This window comes from Lissotriton vulgaris, chromosome 5, assembly GCF_964263255.1.
Source record: "Lissotriton vulgaris chromosome 5, aLisVul1.2, whole genome shotgun sequence".
Classification (NCBI taxonomy): Eukaryota; Metazoa; Chordata; class Amphibia; order Caudata; family Salamandridae; genus Lissotriton; species Lissotriton vulgaris.
The window spans coordinates 1,099,600,680-1,099,619,357 of record NC_141693.1 but is presented as its reverse complement, the minus strand read 5'-3'; positions in this window follow the sequence as shown (position 1 = coordinate 1,099,619,357).

Genomic DNA, 18,678 nt, shown 5'->3' with positions numbered 1-18,678 from the left:
CAACCACACACATTCCGGGAATCGGCGGAATGTCCAGCTGCGCGACAGTCATCACCTACTAAGATCGGGGTGGGGACTTCTACTGTAAATGTGCGTGGGAACGGGCTTGAAGCGGGGATTCCGAGGATGTCTTTCCGTACTTCAAAGTATTTACAAGAATGTGCCACATGCAATAAACTGTAATAAAGACCATAAACCTGTGTATAAGAGGCCAGACCTCAGAGATGCGTTTACAGCACCTCAAGAAGATACCCTGTTGTCTGTTTTGACGTGTTCTTCTCCGTCGGAATAAACTCCTGTTTCCTGCCTTCCAGTCTCCAGCGCCTGCCTCTTTGTTTGACAATTTCGAGTGGTATGAGAGGCGGCTAACGCCGGGCAATACTTAAGGTTCTCGGTCGAAATCGGCCCTACCTTTCCACATATTAATATCACTTAATGTTTGAAGAAATAATTTAGATATTTTTGAATTATTAAGGTAATACTGTGAGGTAAGTATCTGTTATTGTTTATCAGTGTGTGTTCTATATGCTGCTGACGTTGAGACTTGTTTGTGCTCATTTTATCCATGAAGTACTGATGTTGGTCAATTTATAAGTATAGTGAGCAATTTGGATATGACAGCCTTGGGAAAAGCACTGCATTTGGCAGTAGCATTGAGTATAGAGTTCAGTTTATGGTCTGACTTTGCGACGATGACATACGTTTGCCCCACTCTGGACTACTTTGAGTATCACAAGGTTTTAAGTTGCAAGGAGGTTCCTTCAGGTCTTTTAAAACTTTAGGATGAAAAATGGGGAGTATCTGTCTTTAGTGTTTAAGATGCTTGATTCACCATAGGCCATTAGCCCAACTTTTGTTTAGTCAGCATGGTGCTTTGTATAACACTACTAGAACTCTTTAGGGGTGTATGTTTCTTTTTCTAAATATCAGATGATGGATTATAGAGTCAAATATTGACACTAGATTAGTCTGTATCATGTAGAAAAGAAGAACAGTGATCTGGATGCATATAGGCCCAAAAATCCTCATGATATGTGTTCAAATGTATTACTTGCAGATCTTTGCAAGGTCCAGAAACATATTGTTGAAAATGGAGTTCTTCAGTTTAATCCAGCTGGCTTTTGGCAGGGATTCTGTACCAAACGAGAAGAGAAGCAAAATCTACATCTTTATGTAGCATTCCTTGAGCTTACCCAGGCTTTCGATTCTGTGACTCAAAACAACTGTTGTCAAAATATGCAAAAGTTGGGGATTGACATGAGTTTTGATATCTTTAATTGGGATTTTGTATAATAATACCTCAATAACTGTATCCCTGGCCTGGAGAGGGTATTTTGTTATTCTCAATATGACAAGGAAGGGCGTGGGATATTGCAACTCGTGGGCTTCTGTTCTATTTTTTCTCTACTTCACAGAAGTTTCCCATGAGGAGAAAGACTGGGTTAAGGATGTGTCCATGTAAAGTAAAAGCCTCTCCATGAAGATTGTACAGCCCAGGGTCTGTATTGTGGATTTGTTGCACTATTCTATTCTGTGCTGCCATGCACAATTAAATTTATGTGCAGAACAGGACAGATTTAGAAGAGGCACATTTCTACAGTGGGCAACACTGTGAGGTGTGTGAGATGTATTTGAGAACGGTCTATTGTCAAGTAAAGTTACAGAAACTATGGAACACTGTGTGAAGCTACCACCATTAAATGTTATGGTAGTAGCATCCAATAGTAAGTAAACTCACCACCCAAAAGAACAATTAAATTAAATTATTTACTTTATTTATTCAAAACTTGATATAGGTATTTTGTCTTTTTGAAACAATTTTGTTATATATGTATATATCTTTTTTCATTTTATATATTCATTTATCATATGACTGGTTTACAGTTCATAAACATATACATTTAAAAACATTTCCAAACAAACATTAGGCATAAGACAAGACAGATGATGTAGGCAATACGGCAAGGTAATTCACAAACATTTAGAAACAAACATTAGGCATAAGACAAGACAGATGATGTAGGCAATACGGCAAGGTTTGTATCCAGCCATTCGTCACGTTGGAATCCTTCGTGGTGTTCCCCCGATACCGAGAGCCATAGCCGGAGATCATTCTCCCCTGTCACGAATAACAACATGAAATACAATTGTTGAACCCTGACTCTCGGCGCCCTGATAAACGTCACGCCTAGGTTTTTATTCGAGTATCCGCCACACATCCGTTTTCGAACGTCTCGCTAAACAAATCTCCAACACAATTTGAATTAGTTTGTATCTATACGAGATATTCATCAAGCCTGCGTTTTAGTTTAGACATTAAAGATCCCTATTCGAGTCGCCGAGATCGCTATTAGTGAATGTAATCACAGTACATAATTTCTCATCTTTTACGGTATTACAAATAGTAAAACATCACATCATGGTCTTGATCACAACGCTTCACCCCAGTCTAACTTAGTTCTATCGCCAATAAATGAGGGGTGGCATCTAGCAGCCCTTCTCCGTTCTTATATGGTTTGGATATCTTTGTTTTTCGCAATACATGGCCACCTAAGGAAGGCTAACTGGCCGAAACGTGCGTTGTGAATTACCTTGTCGTATTGCCTACATCATCTGTCTTGTCTTATGCCTAATGTTTTTTGTAAATGTTTGTGAATTACCTTGCCGTATTGCCTACATCATCTGTCTTGTCTTATGCCTAATGTTTGTTTGTAAATGTTTTTAAATGTATATGTTTATGAACTGTAAACCAGTCATATGATAAATGGATATATAAAATGAAAAAAGATATATACATATATAACAAAATTGTTACAAAAAGACAAAATGCCTATATCAAGTTTTGAATAAATAAAGTAAATAATTTAATTTAATTGTTCTTTTGGGTGGTGAGTTTACTTACTATTGGATGCTACTACCATACCATTTAATGGTGGTTGCTTCACACAGTGTTCCATAGTTTCTGTACCTTTACTTGACTATAGACCGTTCTCAAATTGATTAGTTTCCCTATGTATAGCAAGTGTATTACTATTAGTATATAGGGGTCCCCTTGTGAGATGTAGACAGAGAGGATTTAAAGTGGTACTATATTATTATACAATATTCCGTTGTAATATTGCTTCTGAAAAAATCTTTCAGGATTGGGGGGTACCTCAATTTCTGTTCTACGCCATTTGAGGATGTGGGTGGCGCCAATAGAGTTAATGGGTGGAGCCAGTGGAGGAAGTGGGTGTGACCTCCTACAAACCAAAACTTTGAGCACCTGGGCTTAATATTTTACAAATTAAGCACTGGAAAAAAACTAGTCTTGTGCAGCTATGCTGCCAGACTCTGGCACAAGCTGCAAACCCGAAAATGCTGCGTCCCTCCAGAAAGTCAGAAAAAAAGCTAAATAATTTCCTCTTGAGACAAGACCTTCTTCTCCCCATCTCCTGCAAAATTGCCAATGACAATCATCGGACTATATAACATATATATCCTATGTTACATCCATTGCCTAAGTATCACAATGCCTTCTTTTTGTAGCCATGTGCCACCAGTCCTGTCCCTTCTCTATATGAAGCACTTCACTATCCATTTTGGAACTGATTCGCTCTATTGAGTGAATTAATTTTGAATGGGTTCCATTTCAAACAACAAATCACATACTTAGCAGCGGCCAATTGCAGGTAAGAGCGGTGTCGCAGTCGGCCAAGTTGGGGGCGGGATTTGACCGATGACCAGGAGGGAAAAATATATAAATAATACATTTTCCCTCATAATTGTCTATCGAAATCTGCCCCCACCCTGTCTCACCGCCCCACCGCTCTTACCTGCACGGGCCGCTGCTACGCATACTTACCTTAACTTCAGATGTAGTCTGTAAGCCTGTGTGCTCTACAGCCCAATGTGTGTTTTGTAGCACTAAAGGTGATTTCACTTGCAGAGTGCCTAAAGGCATCTGCTCTGTTTTACTCTGTTACAAGTTAATAGTTTTGTGTTAAGGAGTCACAGGGATGATAAATTCAGAGAGCTTTATGTGTGAGCTACAATGTTAATATTTTGAAAAGTTGCTCTTCTGATTGTATAGGTGATCTGTAAGATCTCCGCAGCCCACTCCCTATATTAGACTCAATGTAACTATTTTGGGTGGTTTCAGAAACCCTCAGAATCTGGGCGGCTCCACTTCTGATTTATTGAGACAGTGATAACATGTTAGATGGTTCCTACTGTTTTTAGCATCTGTACATCTTTATTTTCGCCTCTGATACAATGTTAGCACATTACAAGGATGCCCTGCCAAAGGCACTCCCCTTCCCAGAGCCGTAGAGTCCTCTTTCTATCTTTGCCACAGTGTTAGCTCTGCACTCTGTGCTGCTCACTTCATACACCTTTAAGCTCAATGCAAAACTCAATTGCTTTTACTTAAAGGTTACCCTGGTTCAAAGGCTTTACACTGAAGTGTGCTTAGGCAGAAACCTGATTGTTATATAGGTGTTTATGATAGCAAAGGAGAACCTGCAAATCTTGACACGCTCCAGGCCTACGAAATGTGAGCTATCCCCTCGCACAGAATGTAGCTAGAGCAGAGACTTGTTTGCTCCTTTAATCACAGTGGAGTATCACAGGGACACCCCTCTGCTGCATGGGAGAGCCACCTGGTCTACTCGTAGGGCCACTAACAAATGGAACACCACATGGTTCTTCCTGCACTCAATGTCAAGGCCTTTGAATTATTTTTAAATTCAGCTTAAAAAGGTAAAACCATTTCTAAGGGGATCCAGATGTGGTCAAAAACAAATAAACTAAAAACCTAATGCAGTACTAGAGATTCTAGGAGCTGAGGAATCAGTAATAACAGCCCGTAAGTCCTTGCTTGCATATAGCACACATATTAGGTAAAATGGTTTACCTGCAATTCTGCTGTTGAAATGTGTCCTCACTGCCATGAAAATGCCATCCTAGGGGTTTGGGTGGATGAAAGGCCTTAGGCCATGCGAGCCAGGACTTTGTATCCTTGCGCTTACACCTCTTGTATTCGATTTTGCAGGCTGTGGTAAGGGCCCATTGCACAAATTGGTCTCTTGAGACCCAATGTACGAAATTGTATTGTAACGACTCGTAAATAACGATTTTCAGGAAATCGCTTTTTCCAAATCACAAAACAGCATGTACTAAGCAGAGCCCCTTCGAAATAGCAACTTCTTAATAATGCAAGTTCAAAATTTTGATTCCCTAATAGCGGCTTGGTGATTATCCCAATTGGCAAATCTTAGTTCGCATATAAGAAACATCACAGAAGCAGTGATTGCTGACATTGCATTTGGAGAAAGAGTTTCAAACACACTGTTTGGAATCCTGTGAGAAGATCTGGGAGGAGCCCTTTTCACTCCGACATAGGAAAGATAGTAACACTAGAACCACAGGAGCAGATTTTTAGGTTGAGAAATTTTAATAACAAGAAGCTGGAGATATTCATTAAAGAATGCGTGTCAGAAAAAGAAAGACTGTTTGGCAAGGCATCCCTAGCAATACCAAAAGACACCCCAAAAATTAATTTGGAGAACAATCAAAATTAAGATTAATGCTGTTTGGGTGACTAATAGAAGGGTGGAGGAAATCAGAAAAGGGTGCTATGACCTTAGGCCAACAAAAAAACAAGCATTGGCAAAGTGAATAGGTCTTTCCTATAGGTGAGCTTCTGGCTTTAGCAATCGGGTTAGGTGGTGAATGGAGGGTGGGCGGTGCAGAGCAAGACATTAAATGCACAGACAGTGGGAGGAATAAAACAAATAAAACCAGAATCACAGCACAAGCAGTGGATGGACAACTGAAAGACACTAATAAAAGGAAGTTAATCTGTGCTTGGTCCTTGCGCCATAGAAAGAAATGGAAGTGACACATGACAAGTGATGCCCAATTAGAAGGCAGCAAAGAAGAGTGACAAGGATGCCAATGAAGGGTAAGCAAGGGTAAGCTTCAAATACATTACTAAACTCAAAAGTCTTGCAAGCGAGAGCACATGCTCACACAGGCAAGACCTAAAAAGCACCCTAACCACTTACAGACTCTTATGCTAGCACACACAACTAGAAGTATGTTCACACATCTTAAAGAGTAGTTGTCACACATGTGTGACAACACTAAACTTTCAAAGGGGAGCAGTCTGGCAATACTGACCACACTCACATTTCTCACACATTAGCACTCACACTATGAACATCACTCTCATTTCAGACATGCAGTCACATACTACAGACAATATTCTCACACCTCACACAAAGTAGCAGCAAAGAAAACAGGATTGGTTGACAACTATGGTAGATGATAGGCAGTAATTATAAGCCCTTCTCAATGATGGCAGCCATAGGGATAAAAATACAGGAGCGCATTGTTAGAGAAAAGCCCTCTTCTCACTCAGCAACAAAGATACGGGGAACACGTGCCTCACTCTAACTCTGCACAAAATACAGGGTCTCGTGCCTCACAGCGAGGACACACCGGGAGAATGAGTGTCACATTCCAAAGAAGCAGAGATGGCATCCGCTCAACATCCTATAATTCTGGGCAAACCCCCTAACTTTATCATGCCTAAAAAAAGATGAATGTGAACTTGTGTAATGTACTGATGCTCACGTAAAGCGACCCAATAAGTTTGGGTTGAGTCAAGTTTGTGCTGTATTAAAATGCTTAAAAAGAAGAAATAGTACCTCAATCACAGTGCAAGCAGTGGATGGGCACTAAGGGCCCAATTAAGGGGCCGGTTGTACGCAATTGTTATGGTAAAGGGACCATAAGACAGGTAGTCAGAGGTCCGACTGCCAAATTAGGATCCAACTGCTGTAGAGGCGGTCGGAAAAACGCCTCTTACATTGAGGCATGTGCTGTGACACTGAAAAGGGAAGCAGCACAAGCCCCAATGCAAAAAGGCATGCTTTTTAATCCCTTCCATGCTCATGACGGAATGGTTCCGTCATAAGCACACTTTAAAAAAATCCCTCAGCTGTAAACCGCAGAGGGATTTCCCATTTTTTGTTGTTGTTGCTTTTGGAGGTGGGGAAGAGCTTCCTCAGCCTTCCAAAGCTTGGTTAGGGTTTTCATTGTAATGACGATCATGTGCATGACACGCTGTCGTCATTACAAATGAAAACAAAACTGAAACTTAGTTTCATTTTCACAGTTTCCGTGCTTGGGGGGCTATCTCAGCCCCCGAGTACTGAGAATCTCCTCTTCCCAATGGTATCCAAGGGTGATTCCCAAGCAGGAATCCACCCACTAGCCACCAGCGCGGGGACACGCCGGGAGGCGTCACCAGGCGCTTTATAAGCTCCTTTAAACTAAACCAGGGAGGGGGGGGGGGAGTGGCCCCTTGGGCAAAGGCCTATGCTCCCCACATAACATTTTGCCAGACAGCCAAGCACCCTAGATGCCAGGAATTTATTTTTATAGGCCAAAGGTGGGGGCTGCCCAGAATGGGCATGCCAATGCCCCCACCCTACCCCCCCCCAAAAAGAAGGCATAAGACTTTCTACCCCCCCCCCCCCCTCAGGAGGCCGATGGGGCAATAGCCCCTGATCTGCCCCCGGGGGGGGGGGGGCAGAAAGCCCACTAGGCCCTAGGGATTTTTTATATATATATATATATATATAGAGAGAGAGAGAGAGGTGGGGGCTGCCCAGAATAGGCATGCCAATGCCCCAACCCTACAGTCTTTCTGCCTCCCTGAGAGCAACAGCCCCAAATATGCGCCCCCCAGGGGGCAGAAAGCTCACTAGGCACAATGGATTTTTTTACCTCCAAAGTTTGGGCAGGGGCTGCCCAGACTGGGCATGCTAATACCCCCCAAAAAATATGCCACAGACTTTCTGCCCCCTCCCAGGAGGTAGATTGTGAAGAAGTGTGGCTCACCGATTAGAGCGGCAGACCCTGAGGCAGAGGTTCAATTCCCGACGCAGCAGGGTCTTGGGCTCAATGTCCACGGACTCGATAATTCTCGCCTAGGTGCCTACTCTAATCATGGGTCCCACTCTGCAACTCTGGGCAATAGCTTGCTTAATCTCCACAACGGCCCCGAAAGCGCTAGGATGCCTGGCCTCACCTTGGAGGTGCCCAGTAAGGGGGCATCCCACAGGAAAAGCCAGGAAGGGTTCCACAGCGGTATACAGCGCCAAGATACCTTTCAGGTGATAGTGTGCTTTACAAGTATACACACATTTACATTTACATTTTAGATGGGGGCAGTAGCCCCTGATATGCCCCCCCACCCCCGGCACCAGGGATTTTCTTACTATATACTTAGGGATGGGGGCTGCCTAGAATAGGCATGCCAATACCCCCACCTTCAAAGAAAAATGCTACAGTCTTTCTGCCCCCCCCCCCTCCTGGCCAGAGATGGGGACAGTAGCCACACAGATGCCAGAACTTTCCATCACAGAAATGTGAGGAAAATTAGGGTCAACCCATCCTGGATTCCCCTGGGTATTCACTTTTCAAAAATGTATCGGTTTGCTAGGTTTCCCTAGGTGCCAGCAGAGCTGGGGTTCAAAATCTACAGCTAGGCACTGTGCAAAGAAAATGTCAGTTTTCTCTGTGAAAATGTGGTGTGTCCACGTTGTGTTTTGGGCCATTTCCTGTTGCGGCACTAAGCCTACCCACACAAGTGAGGTATCATTTTTATCAAAAACTTTGGGGGATGTGGCGTGGGTAGAATTTTGTGAATCCATGCAGATTCCTAAACTTTCCATCACAGAAATGTGAGGAAACTTCATTTTTTTCTACAAAGTTTGAGGTTTACAAGGGATTCTGGGTAACAGAACCTGGTGAGAGCCAGACAAGTCACTCCATCCTGGATTCCCCTGGGTGCCTAGTTTTTAAAAATATATAGGTTTGCTAGGTTTCCCTAGGTGCCGGCAGAGCTAGGGTTCAAAATCTACAGCTAGGAACTTTGCAAAAAAAAGGGTCCGTTTTAACTGAAAAATGTGGAGTGTCCACGTTGCATTTTGGGCCATTTCCTGTTGCTGGCACTAGGTCTACCCAAACAAGTGAGGTAAAATTTTGATCGGGAGACTTAGGGGAACACAGAATTGTAGAGCAACTGTTATTACCTATTGACTTTCAATGCATTTCTGCCTTCCAAATGTAAGATCATGTGTAAAAAATAAGTCACTTTGAAAAATGTCCTATAATTCACATGCTAATATGGGTACCCACAATTTTGGAGATGTGCAAATAGCTACTGTTTCTAAACTCTGGGGCAGATTTACAAGAACTGACACATCTCTACATTTTAGCAGAGATGCGTCGGTTTAATTGTGTCATGCAAACAAACCCTTGCGCCACCATGGATGCGTCGCATTTACAATGGGGCTCACCATGACACAATGATTGACAGATGCGTCACGCATCTGTTGGCGTAAAGGTAACTCATTGCTGGAGTTGTGTCGCAAGCAAGACGCAACTCCAGCAATGCTCGGGAATGCATATTCCTATTGTGCTGCGTCATTCCTTACGCCTGCTTCAAGCAGGCGTACGGTTTTGTGGCGTCATAGAAGTGATGCAGTTAAATCTTGTAGATTTCAGTGCGTCACTTTTACGAGACTTTCTTGCATCGGAACGCCCACCCTACATACATTATTCCTGATGCAGGTATAATGTGATGCAGGGATTTCCAACGTGATACATCTCCCAAGATGAGTCACATTGTAAAGGTGTCGCAATGTTGTGCATTGTTTTCGACGTCGCTGCACCACCAAAGTGATGCAACAGCGGCATAAAAGTATCGCAAGGAGCTTGTAAATATACCCCTCCATATTTTGTTTTCATTAAAAAAATACATAGGTGAATTTCATACCGATTTTTTGCTATTCATATTTTCCCAAATGAATTGCTATATACCCGGTACACAGTAAAAAAAAACATTGCAAGACGCTGTTCAGTTATTGGCTCTGGCTTCCTCTGGTTCTTGGTGACCCTACAAGTCCTATATATACTTACAACCTGAAGGGTCCAGAGGATGTAACGGTATATTGCTTTCAAACATCTGTCATACTTGGTAGAAGTTACAGGTGAAAACGTTGGCACAAATGGCTGTTTTTTGTAACTCATTTTCAATTTTTCCTATTTTGACCTGTTAGTTTCTATAAGAAAACCTTGAAGGATCTACAAAAATTACCCCTGTTGAATTCAAAAGTTTGTCTACTTTTCAGAAATGTGTAGCTTTCCACAATCAATCATTGCTTTCATACCCATTTTTACCATTAACTGAAAGGAGGTCGTTCCTCCTCCACAGATCCCAAAGAGTTAAGGCGAACTACTCTCTCTCCGAACCTTCGCCAGTGTCCATGGGGGTCCCACAAGGGTCCGCCCTATCCCCCATACTCTTCAATCTGTTCTTGGAACCTGTAGCTAATGAACTAAATTCCGCTGATATTCTCTTTCATATGTATGCAGAGGATACGCAACTCTATCTGAAAATCTCCTCTTCGAATAACCTCATTTCACTAAACTCAACCCTAATAAGTTCGCAAAACTGGTTAACTGAGAACCACCTTCTGCTCAACACCTCCAAAACAGAATTCCTGCTCTTTTTCCCCCCAAATCACTTCCCCAAGTTTGACCTTTGGATGAACCACCTCCCCGCCTTCAACTGCCCTCCCCCCTATTGTTGACTCAGCCAAATCTCTCGGAATCACCCTAGACCAGCATCTGAACATGAAGTCATATCAGCAATGTGTGCAAGTGAGCTAATAACCTAATTGGGATACTCTGGAATCTCAAACCTTTCCTCCCACAAGCTGACCTCAAGCAAGTGGTCCAAGCACTTGTTCTACCGAGGCTAGACTATGGCAGTGCTATATTCTGTGTCCTCCCCAAATATACCTTGGTACCCACCAAGGGCCTCTCTGAATGCGGTGGCTAGATTGGTTACTGGTACCAAAAGAAACAAGCACATCTCCCCAGTCTTAAAATCCCTAATTTGGCTGCCCTACGAAGCAAGAATTCAGCTAAAGATTGCCTGTCTGTCTCACAAAGCCCTCCATCTCAAAACCCCCAGTTATCTAGCGCAAAAACTGGAATTATCCGGAGGGGCTAGACCTTCTCAGAGTGCTAACTCTCTCATCCTTAAACCACAGCTCTTTCGCATAAAGAGAACATGTCACCGAGCCTTCTCCGGCTCTGCGCCGAAGATCTGGAACTCTCTCCCACCAGAAATCCGCAGAATCTCCTCCAAGACTACCTTCAAATTGGAAGTAAAAAGATTCCTCATGAACAAGTTCCTACCTTAAAAGTTTTTAGATCGTCTGCTCTAATGCTTTGGATCTTCACCCTAAGGCCTGCGTTTGATATTATTCTGCTCTACAATTCACTTGCCCCCCTCCCAGTTCGCCATGTTCCAGTCATTATCTTACCCTTGTTGTCCCTTCGATTGTAACCTTCTTGTTTGATGTGCATGTTTTATTTGTTTGGGTTGTTATCCCTTTGATGATTGTACTGCAACTTTTACCTTCCTCTCCCTCAAATTGTAAAGCGCTCTGATATCCTTCGGGATCATGTTTGCGCTATATAAAACTTTATGAATAAAAATAAAATAAAAATAGAAAGGCAGAGGGAAAGAGCCACAGTAATCCCTACAGCTGTGCCTGAGCAGGCACTGCCCTTATTGTAAGGATTACATTCCAACCGCTGTGCCAATGCCACAGCGGTCGGTCCCTCAACCCATACGGTCAGACCGACTGCATCTCAATGCAGTGGCATGACTGCTGTTTCAGATGTCGGTGGGACTGACACCGTCGCGCCTTCGGTCCTACCGACATCATAATGAGGCCCTAAGAAAGATAAATCAATCTGTACTTCATCCATTGGCCACAGAAAAAAAGGAAGTGACACTGGAAGTTACGCGTCACAGTTGTCGCCAAATTAAAAGGCAGGATTAAAGAGCGATAATGAGGACAATGACTGGTAAGTAATGGGTGGGCTAAAATCCTTGTTTCCTGAGGTTTTGTTTTAAACACAATAGATGGCCAGGTGACAGCACATGCATGCTGCCTGCAGTTTTGTACTAAAAAACTAGGTACTAGTAGGAAGAAATCTGCTGCTCCCGGAGGCGGACCCAGCTGTTTCCTCTTTGCAGCAATTGATTGAATCAACTCTTCAGCCTGAGGCAATGGCAGGGGTCTCTTCTGTAGTTTTGTCAGCGCCTAAAAAAAACTGCAAGTAATTTTTATGAAACTAATTTATTTAAAGAGGAAATTTAATAGGGTGTTATAAATAGTACTTTTTTACAAAAACATTATTTATAAACAAAGAACTATGAGTAATGTAGTCCTTTTGTTTTCCCTAGAGAAGATGTAAAAATGTTATACTAGAATTAATCTGAAAGAAATAAAATACTTATTAAACCTTTGACCATTACAGAATACTAAACAAATTGTAATAAAATGCGTTAACACACATTAATGAAAAACACATTTATATAAAAATCATATGTCCTCAAACAGATCCACCATCCCTGAAAACACAGACCTGACCACATGAACGACAGTCAGACATGGAAGATGTGGATATTGTAGAACCTGTGACCATAGATGCTTCTTCTAGCAACAGAGAAGATGTAAATTAGGATGGCATGGGAGCAGTGTTGCCAGCTACTAATGCCACTATTTCCATTTCTATTGTAAGACCTAATGTTGTCACAGAAGCCACAGCACAAAGGGCTACAGGTAGATTTATACAACAGTCTGTAGTTAGACAAGGCAGTGCATCTAGGCAAGCAGCTATTACATTAATAGAGCACGCATCAGTTAGCACACCAAGAGCAGCTCAGTTTCATTATTTTGAGAAACACCTATAGGGCCATTTGTGAACACAGTCAAAGAGTTAAGAGATTCAGACCACAATAACTGAGCCCAATAATATATTACGAAAGGGCATGTCTGATATTAATCAGACTGCTAAGTAATAGCAGCAGTGTCACAGGCAAAAGGGCACAGATAAAGCACACAGATATTTTGCTTGAGGTGTTTTGATTGGTCTGTAGAAAGATTAGCATCTTCTACTACAACAATGTGCAGACACACATTTGATATGCAGGTAGAAATGGTGCGTCAAAGTGGTGATGTAGCCAGAACTCATGAACAAATCATCCAAACCCTGGAGGAAATTCAAACAGTTAGGACCAGATTTACAAGCACTTTGCATCAGGTTTGCATTAAAAAAAAAATAACGCAGGCCCCAAGTAAAGCCTATTAGCAGACGGTCAATCCAAAACATTTCGTAATTTGCACTGGAGTGGATGCTAAAGTGATGCAAGGCAGCACAATGTGCTTCCTTGCATTATTTGCATCAATAGTCTGTCCATGGTTGGTGCATTGGCGTTCCTGTGCAACCACCCACAAGAATTTAATTCAAATCCCTATGTACAACGAACTGTAGACTAGGATTTGTGCCAAAATCCTGCATCCTACTGAGGCAGGTGTAACATAGAAAAATGTTTTCATTTCTCCTTATGTTTTCCTCTTTGCATGTGTATTGCATTCTACAGCACCAATACAAAGAGGAGAATGCCATAAGGAAAGGACCCCTTCGTACACAAAATCTATGCCGACCGCAACACAGACATTCTTGCACAATAGTGGAAAGAGTCCTGTGTTGGCGCATGGCTGGCAAAAGTGCGCTAGCTCAGGGAGATAGCAGAACTGCACCTCTTCTTAGTAGTTATGACACAATTCTGCTCTTTCCCATTCAGGCAACACAGCACAGCAACTTTACTTGGCACTCTACGTTGCATAAGCTAGTAGGTAAATTAGGACCAGTTAATGTTCTGCACTGGTCTAATATAGGTTAGCCAGGAAGTGATGATGGTTTTACTGTTAGCAGTTTATCTTTTATAAATAGAAGTCAAAGTGTACATGGTGACGTATCTGGAACATCACGTACAACAGAAAAGGCTATTGCTAGAGTTTCAAAATGAAAATAGTTGATAAATCTGAATTAATGTTTGTTTTTGTACATTTTCATGGACATCAACAAAATATTTTATCAAATAATGATTGTCAAAGAAATTGCATTTTCAGTTTGTGTTTGTTGCATAAATAGAAGGTACATTTACTTTGTTTAAACATATATATACACATGTGAAATAGGAAAATATACATTTGTTTTTTTACCCTAAAGTAGCAGTTGGTGACATTTGTCCTGCATGCACAGCCTTCGGCAGTCCTAGAGCATTATATCCTGGAGCAGGAGCGGTCGCTCGTCCTATGCAGTGGTGGGGTGGGGGTAAGGGGAACACAAAAAAAGGCAATAAAAAAATTAATACAATTTCAATTACCTGCTCCTTCCACCGATCCTTGCGTCCTCATCAGGAACCTGGTGCACACTGCGCAGGCTCCCAGCTCCCAATCCCTGCATGTGAGCAGCACTGGGATTGGTTTGAGCGCCTCGATTTGGTGCTCAGACACAGACTGGGAGCCTGTGTTGGTTACTCCACAGAGCTGTACAACCCAGCTAAATGGAGAAAGGCTAAGTGTGCATGACGGTTTGCCCACCACTCCCCCCTCCTCCCTGATGATGCATCTTCAGCGTCACTTTGGCTGTCCCCACCCCTCCCTCGGGTCGGCTGGCTGGCAGCCTGCAGGATGCAAAATAAAATGATAATAAAAACGTTTTATTATCATCCTATTTAGTCCTTGCCTCTGCTGACTTTCAGCAGGGGGGGCGACGCTCCTCCGCCATAATGGAGGAGCCACCACTGTCCTGGAGTGAAGGTTTAGCTATACTTTAATAATCATCATCCTCTGATTCATTGCACAAGTGGCAGTTGTAATGCAACAAGTTGTTGGGTCAAACTCCAAAACACCTCCATTTTTATGAAGACATCTTGGACAAAAATAAAACCTTAGTATCCAATGTCTTAATGAATATGCACTGTCACCTGTAAAAATATGCATATATTCAATGCTTTGCACAAACACATTTGAATGTACCTATTTATACATATAAACATAATCAAATGTCCTTCTCCGGCACCCATCAAACTCAAAATTCTCCAAAAGTTAGTTGATTCTACAAAGCACAATATCTAAATATAAATGAATCATGTGTGCTTCCTGGAAAGCTGCTACAATATCCACGATGAGGCATCAGGCATTACAAACCACCTGGTTATTTAAAGAGTGGTGACATTCATGATTTCTATAAATGTATTCTCTCTCTGATGGAGGACAAATGAGAATATTTGTTCCATCCACACATCCAATTACATTTGAAAAGTTGGCAATATGATAGATACATACAATGCCTATTCTGTGGTTTGTAAATCAGTCAGGGTATGAGAAAAAAAATATGGAAATGTAATTTTTCTATCATAGTATCTAGTAAGTTTCTGAATATTCCAGAAACAGCATTCTGTGATTTTCCTACAACTGCTGCTGTGTGCTGATAACTCACAGTTACAGAAACACAGAACTTGAGTTTGAGTAGGGATAGAAATACTAGGGTACATGAACCTTTCTAAAACAGGGTCCAGCTCGGAAATTACATTAAAATCATCTCTTTTCTAGCTCTGTACCTATTGTACACCTCCTAATCTGCTTATTCAAACAATGACATCCTCTGTCTGATAAGCCTCTGTCTCCCGCCCTCCTCTAGTGAGCTCCTAGTATATGCATCTGCCTCGCCATACCATACAGTGCATAGTGAAAGAGCTCAATGCATTTTGGGTGACTTTTTATTCCTTGTGACTGGATATTAGCTGGTTCAAGTTGGCAATAATCTGACCATGCGATTTCCTCTTTTTGTGACTATTCGCAATCTGCAAATACCTTGTACATTCAAGGTGTATTCTGTATTTGCAATTCACTATTTAGAAATCACAAAATGCATTTGCTAAATTAAATATTTGTAATTATTTGGTTTGCTTTACTGTACTGGCAGGTGGTGCACCACAGAAGGCCTGCTCAATGGTCACTCACCATTTTGTGAATGCTTTACGATTCGTTAAACTTTCCTACATTAGGCAATTAGCGCCTCATTTTCTGCCCCATTGGATTCGTTTTACCACCCATTGGCCCTCTATAACTTTGTGAAATGTATCATTCATACTTTCAAAAGTTTGATTGGACATTCAAAATGTTTGACTCGCCATTTTTCTTTCATATGTAGCAGATTTCAGGGAACAAGTTATCTATACTACTATATTAAAGGAAGAACTTTGAGGCTTTGAGGCGGGTAAACTCGGGAACCATAGCGCCAATCCACACACCCGATACACCGTTGTAATCGTCAGGGTGTGCAGATGGTTATAGGCTATATAATTTTTTTTTTAATGTTATTTAAAAAATGTACATTAAAAAAAAAGTACTCCCTCCGAAGTAGCGAGGCCGCGACGTGCGTGCTCACGTCAGGAGTGTGGGGAGGAGCGGCATCCAGGAGCGCGACTAGGAGCGCCGGACATGGCGCGGGGGAGGAGCGGTGATGTGAGGAGCAGCGGACAGGCAGGAGGAGCGGTGACCAGCGGCGTTGAGGTGACGAGCAGCGGACAGGCGGGAGGAGCGGTGACCAGCGGCGGAGAGGTGACGAGCAACATACAGGCGGGAGGAGCGGTGACCAGCGGCGGTGAGGAGCGAGGAGCGGTAAACTGAGGAGCGGGGGGGGGGCGGCGGCTGAGGTAAGGGAACCCACATACAATGTTGGGCAGGCAGGGGTCGAGGCTGGCGGGGGACGGGCCAGGCGGGGGCCCGGGCTACTGGACAATGTCGGGACGGGCTGGGGTCGGAGAAGCCTGATTGCTCCCGGACAAGGTCGGGATGGGCTGCTAGTTTACTATAAAGTGTTAGTCTTCTCTTGAAATGTTAATTTTGCCCACGTTTATTTTAGTGGAGGTTAGTTAGGGAGCAAGGCTGGCCTGTGGCCTTCACCCATTGGCTTTCCAAAAAATGCTTAAGGGGCCTTTATTGAACTTGAGCTTTGTAATGGCTGTGTTGGACACGAATGCGCACTCCCATATGTTTTTCTGCGATCAGAATTGTATTCCATGGCATTCACAGTTTATGTGGCGGAATGTATTGTTCTGAAAGAAACCCTCAGGAGTGTAGGCCTCATTGGTACATCTGATGCAGTGGCATGGGCCCAGAAGGGAAGGGTGCAGCCTGCTCTGCAACATTTGAAGTTTAACAGGCTGCATGCACACATTTTTAGGTCTGGAGTGCACGACTCCTCTGCCATTCATGATGAACATGTTGTATTCAATACACACTCTAAGAGGCTTTGGTTCAGCACCCTTAGACTCCTTTAGTCGCTGAAACTCACTCATTTGCTTGAAACATTGTTCAATAACATCTTGAATCAACACATAGGAGTATTTCAGTCTCGCCTTGTCTATTGGCTGTTTGGGTATGCCTTCCTGCCTCTTCTGGAACGCATGACTGACTTTCTGACATCTAAAAATACACCTGTCGTCACACACTGAATTATTTATTTCAACCTTGCATCGTATACACAAAGCCGTCCCTTTTAAAGTCAATGGTTTTACACTTTAGAAAGCCTTTTTGTATTGCTTTGGTCGGTGCCTGCATATGAGATTCAAACGAAAAGGCTTTTCGAATGCCTGTCTTTTTTGTACAAAGGCCTGCCTTGGCCCATGCTCTGTGTACACTGTGGTGATAGGGCAGGACGAACATCGTCACGGAGTGTGAGACAGAACTCATTCAGGCTCGCGGTACCCAATAAAACACAATGCTGCTCAACACGGGTAAAGCTGCTTTATAGGTAGGATGACAGCGCGGCAGGCAGCTATCCAATTAGAAGGCAGCTGAGCTAAGACAGTCTGATCATGAAAAGCACAGAGGAATGGCACCTCCTCTCTGTACTGCACATGCTGTGAGCCACGCTTGCCTTCACTATGTTTTTACCTTAGAGCTGCACAACCTGACTATTGTTCTGTTGATCCACTGGGAAGGGATAGGAAGCTTGGTACTTGTCGCAGTGTAAGAAGCTTGGTGCAAGTGACATTGTAAGCAGAAGAAAATATTTGTACAAGTATAACTATGAAAGAATGGTAAGCTCATTGTTGTGCAACTGGGGAGAGATGGGAGGTCTGGTGCTGCTCTGCTATGAATAAATAGAAGAGTGCTATGAGAGCCTTGCAAGGAGAAGGAGAACTGTGTACTGCTAAATGACTGAATACTCAATGCTTCTAGCCCTGCGATGATAGCCTGAACTCACAGTTACCTCAACAGTGGGGGGAAGACATTGCAGAAGCATCCACTTGCTTCTGTTTTATCTTTGTCTTCCTGTGGGCCTCTCCGAAACACTTGAACCAGTTGATCCACACATTCGTGAGCTGGCATAATTGAAAATATACTCCTGAGAAGCCCGATGTAAATGTAAATGTAAATGTACAGGTATTTATATAGCGCAAATCACCAACCGGTCTCTAAGCGCTTGCTTAGGGAACCCGTCCTGGTATTCTCGCGTCCTGGTATTCCCCTGTGAGATAACCCCGACAGGGTATCCGCAAGGTGAAAGCCAGGCATCCCGCCGCAAGGGGCAGTTGTGGAGATTAAGCAAGCTGTTGCCCAGAGTCGCAGAGTGTGAAACCCGTGAATCGAGTAGGCACCGGAGCGAGAATTGTCGAGTCCATGGACATTTTAGGACTCAAGACCCTGCCGAGCCGGGAATTGAACCCTGGTCCCAGGC